This window comes from Quercus lobata, chromosome 4 (assembly GCF_001633185.2).
Source record: "Quercus lobata isolate SW786 chromosome 4, ValleyOak3.0 Primary Assembly, whole genome shotgun sequence".
Lineage (NCBI taxonomy): Eukaryota > Viridiplantae > Streptophyta > Magnoliopsida > Fagales > Fagaceae > Quercus > Quercus lobata.
This window is the reverse complement of record NC_044907.1, coordinates 1,612,757-1,617,998: the sequence shown is the minus strand read 5'-3', so window position 1 is coordinate 1,617,998 and position 5,242 is coordinate 1,612,757. Positions and strand designations below refer to the sequence as shown.

The window sequence follows — 5,242 nt, the reverse complement described above, 5'->3', positions numbered from 1 at the left end:
TTGGATGGTGTAATTTTTTTTAGAGTTACATCAAGTGTAACTTGAACCCAACTCTATATTTTTTAATTTATTGTAAATTTTTTATCTTCATATATTTTTCACGCTTACAAAATTTCAAAGTGATCAAAAATTAATAGTCATGTCATCAAGTAATTAATTTTCCTTGGAATGGACAATCAATTATGTTTAAATGTAATCATAAAAAAAAATTATTATATATATAATGAATTAATTAATGTTATATAAAACTTGAATAACTTTTTAAGTTTATTCATTTAATTAAATAAAATTACTATTTTTTTTTTCTAATCATAATTATCACAAAAAGGAAAAAGAAAAAGAAAATAAAGAAATTAAATTAACGTGACTTTTCATAGAGTTGTATAATATAGTATATAATATTGTTTTTGAGGACAAAGAACTTGTAGTTGTACAATCTACAACGTACAGACTGTAAAATATGTCAAGTAAAACAAAAGCTCTTTAAAAAAAAAAAAAAAAAATAGAAGTTAAAGTGAAACAAAAGCTAAAAGTAGAGCCATAGCATGTGGTTCTCATTAATTCTTGATTAAAGACTAAAAAAAAGGGTGTGGCTCTCATTGCTTTATTGTGTATAGAGCACACAGTTTTTAAAAATACAGGTTCAGTTGCTTTTGACTTTTGATTTGTTAATCTCTCTCCGTAGTTCCGAAGAAGAAGCTCATTTCAAGAAACTCAAGCAATACTGCTCGTGCTTCATGGTCTCTCCTCTTCCAAATCCAAACAAAAGTGGTATTTTTACAATATTGTCATAATATTTTTATAATAAAATTTAAGTGATAGGTTGTTATTGGTTGTTATTGTTGAAGGTAAAAAAGTAATCTTAGTGTTATGTTTAAATTTAAACCAATAATAATTAACCACTTATAATTTATTGTGAAAATTTTATAAAAATACTGTATAGATAACCTCTCAAATTTTTTTATTTCTTTTTGTGCGGTGCCCAATTTTTAGGCGCGTTCTAAATTTTTTTGACTTCTTTTTTTTTTTTTCCTTATTTTTTATTTGTATAAACAAAACACTTATACTCTCTCTTTCTCTTCCCACATACAGACCCACGCCTCTCAGCCTCCCAAAAAGACCGGTAAGCTCTCTCTCTCATCACTCTTCTCTCTCTCAGATATGTGATTTTTGTTGGTGGTTGAAAGTGCTCATATTTCTACTTTCAAACTAGGTAACTATTTCTGTTACTTTGATCATAAGTAGAAATCAATTGGATATTCTGGAATGGATCTGGGTATTTTAAGTTTTTGTTGTTGGCCTTGAAAAATTTAACAAATAAAGCATAAATATTGGGGATTTGCCACTTTTCTGTTGTTTGAATTTTGATGTAGAATTATAGATTGCCTTCTTGTAGTTTAGTCTTTAGTCAAACATTTATTTCAACGAATAGTATAGTAGTATATTCTTTTATTCAGAAGCTTTTTTGGTAAGTTGAATGCTTCTAGTTTGTACCACTTAGCACTGGGGCATTTTTTTTTTTTGGGAAAATGGGGGTAATTGCTACAATTTTTAGTAACTGGATTTGGGTATAGTGATTTTTATTCATTTCAATCTATCATTTGTGATGATGGCTGATGGATTCCTTTGCTCATTTAGAATCTGCTAGTGTGTCGTGCTAGTAAATGAGCATGGGGCATATGAAACTTGTACATGAAGAGAATTACTGTCAAAATGCTTGGAGGTTTTGAGGGGTGTGAACGAACTATTATAGATCTAAAACTGCTGTTTTTTAAATCTTTGTATTAGTTGATGCTAGGATTAGGCTCAAATTTTTTTTTTTTACCCTCTTAGATTTGATTAATCATTGTACTAGGATTTGATTTGCTGTACCCATAGTATACCCACTGTGTACTTGGGCTACTTTTTTTTTAATAGGTAAATAAACTCATTAAATTAAGAAAAATGAAATCCCAATACACAGGGTGTGTACTGAAAAGGCATAGAAGAGTACAAAAGAAAAATAAAAATAAAAACATGAGCTAGAGAAAGCTTGCCAATGTCTGCATTTTTCATATGAATAAATATTGTTATTTACCCAAAAAAGTGTTTTAAACCTGAAGGGCTTTTTTCTTTAATTAATAATGAATGACGATTACAAAGCAAGTGGAAACCAAAGCAGTAGTATTAATTGGATTGAATATCATTTAGAAGTATTATAATTAACCTAGCTATGAACTATAAATGACAATTGATTTGCTTAAAGTCATACATATGGTATTATAACTATGGGACTATTTACATGGACCACTCTCATTTATTTATAATATGATGATAATTATCAAAATGTTATACACCTACCAATTACATATTTTATATACTAGAGAAAAAATTTCTATCAAAATATATATATATATATATATATATATGCAAAGAGAGCAGCTTGAATTTGAGTTGAGAGCTTACATGTTTATATATATAAACAGGTATGCTCTCAACTCAACTCAAATTCAAGTTGCTCTCTTTGCAAATTTCAGATAAAATCCTCACTACATCTATTTACTCAATGTCATCTTGCTTGGGTAATTTGGTTTGGAAGTCAATGTTCCATTAAAAAATAGATTGCCTACAGTAACAAACCATCACTCAGTTTATTGAGAAAATATTTGAAACCTAGTCTAGAGTTAGAAATTGCTTTTAAATATTTGTCTCTTTAATTAATTTGTCAAGTTTTTGGAAGTTGCCATTTGTGTTCTACTTTAGCTTATTGTCCTTTTTTCATGGCATTGTGGCCTTTGTTATTGCAAGGGATTGTTCTAATTGTTCTCTATCATAATTTTCAGCTTCTAAGTGGGTCAAGGGGAAGCAATTGGAAGAAGTTGTGGCCGTTAAAAACACGTGAGGTTTGCCAATATCTCTAACAGAAACACAAAAACAAAAACACAAAAACAAGCATTACCCGGTCTCTCAATTGTAAATTTTTTTACAATTGTGCTATAGTAACCTCTTATAGTATGAGGGTACCGTAGCACAATTGTGCTCCAATTGTGTTTTTTGTTTAATGGTGGTGGTGGCTTTTTTGTTTGTGGTGGTGGTTGGATTTTTTGTTTAATGGTGGTGGTGGGTTTTGTGTTAATGATGGTGGCTGGATTTTTTGTTTATTGTGTGGTTGGGTTTTTGTGTTTATGGTGGTAGTTGAGTTTTTTGTTTAATGTTGGTGGTGGGTTATTTGTTTATTGTGATGGCTGGGTTTTTTGTTTATGGTAGTGACTGTGTTTTTGTGTTAATGGTGGTGACTATGTTTTTTGTTTAATGGTGGTGGTGGGTTTTTCGTTTATGGTGGTGGCTGAGTTTTTTGTTTAATGTTGGTGGTGGGTTTTTTGTTTATTGTGATGGTTGAGTTTTTTGTTTATGGCAGTGGTTGAGTTTTTGTGTTAATGGTAGTGGCTGTGTTTTTTGTTTAATGATGGTGGCTGGGTTTTTGTGTTAATGGTAGTGGCTGGGTTTTTGTGTTAATGGTGGTGGCTATGCTTTTTGTTTAATGGTGGTTGTTGGGTTTTTTGTTTATGGTAGTGGCTGGATTTTTGTGTTTATGGTGGTGGTTCTGTTTTTTGTTTAATAGTGGTGGTGGGTTTTTTGTTTATGGTGGTGGCTGAGTTTTTGTGTTAATGGTGGTAGATGTGTTTTTTGTTTATGGTAGGGGTTGAGTTTTTGTGTTAATGGTGGTAGCTGTGTTTTTTGTTTATGGTGGTGGCGGGTTTTTTGTTTATGGTGGTGGCTGTGGCTTTTGTTTAATGGTGGTGGCTATTTTTTTTTTTTTAATGGTGTTGGCTAGATTTTTTATTCGTTGTGGTGGTTGGGTTTGTGTTAATGATGGTAGCTGGGTTTTTGTTTTGGATTTCACTTTATTTGTTTTGTTTTAAATTGGGATTTTTCTACATTCTTTGTGATTTCTCCATGGTTTGTAATGTGGGTTGGGTTTTTATTTGATGAGAATGTTGTGGGTCTTCTTTCTTTGATAGTTTGGCTTCATATGATGTTGCATTATGATTATTTTGTCTAGTTTGTTATTGGGTATTCTGTGGACATTTTTTGCATTGTCTTACTAATAATAATCTTTTTTTGTTGTAGTACATCTTATCAGGGATATAGGTTTGCAATCTAGTTTGTTATTGATGTATTTTCCTTTATACTTGTGCAGATATGGGATTGGTGGCAAAAATATAGCTTTTGTGGGACTACTTGGACTCAAATAATTTTCTGTAAAGTTTGGAAGCTAAGACATCATTTGTATATAAATGGTTGTAATTACTTTGTGAACATCTTTATTGCATTTTTAGATTGTATGGATGTTTTTTATGAATTTGGATAGAAATGAATGGAATTTATTTTTAATTTATTTTTTATGGATTTGGTTAGAAATGAACAGGTTAATGTAATGGCAAGTAAATGTAAAGAATATTAATAAAAAAATAAAATTGTTGATGATAATTTTCGTTGCCATATTTGACTATAAGTAGAAATTGGTGATGAAATAATTCGTCACTTGATCTATTGAAATTAAAAATAAAAAATAAAAAATTGGTGACGCAAAACTTCGTCACCTAATCTATTGAATTTGAAAAAAAAAAACATTTGGTGACAAAATGTTCCGTCACTGAAAATAAGGTTTAGTGACGAAAATATTAGGTGACGAAAAGCTTACGTCACCTATCATTTTTTATTGGTGATGAAAAAATTCCGTCACCTATCATTTTTTTATTGGTGACGAAACATTTTCGTCACCAATACATTCTGTGACGGAGCTTAGGTGACGAATGCTGTTTCGTCACCATATGTATTTGGTGACGAAATAAGGACATATTATGACGAAAGGTTTCGTCACCATAGTCCACTTTTGTTGTAGTGATTTTTGGGTAGAGATTCCTTGCATCAGTGTCATTAATTAGTTCATCAAAATACAATTCTCTTAAAACAATTTGTATAGTTCAATAAGCTTTATATTTTGTAGAGAATATTAAGTAATTTCCACGGTTGATTATAGGTCCTATTTAAACGTATTTTGAGACTATTTGGAGGGTGTTTCAGCTAAACTTTCAGAGTGATTCAAGTGTTGTACAAGTAATTATGCATAATATGCACAATTTTGTTCACTAGATTACTAGAAGTCATAGGTTTTCAAAAGTTATGTTTTTAAGCATACATTTTCTGAAGTTTATCAAAAGCATTTTTACATCATTGAAAGAGAAATTTCGACATTTAA

General features: G+C 30.4%; 1 long non-coding RNA gene across 3 annotated transcripts; it reads left to right on the top strand.

Moving 5' to 3' along the window:
- Positions 1–652: 652 nt before the first annotated feature.
- Positions 653–4,374, top strand: LOC115987276. 3 transcript variants are annotated; one of them, XR_004091030.1, is made up of 4 exons: positions 653–768; positions 1,093–1,123; positions 2,823–2,882; positions 4,181–4,374. It is a non-coding gene; the product is annotated as an uncharacterized LOC115987276 (long non-coding RNA). The 3 variants fall into 3 exon arrangements; XR_004091028.1 differs by having other exon boundaries at positions 653–771; XR_004091029.1 differs by having other exon boundaries at positions 654–740.
- Positions 4,375–5,242: the final 868 nt, after the last annotated feature.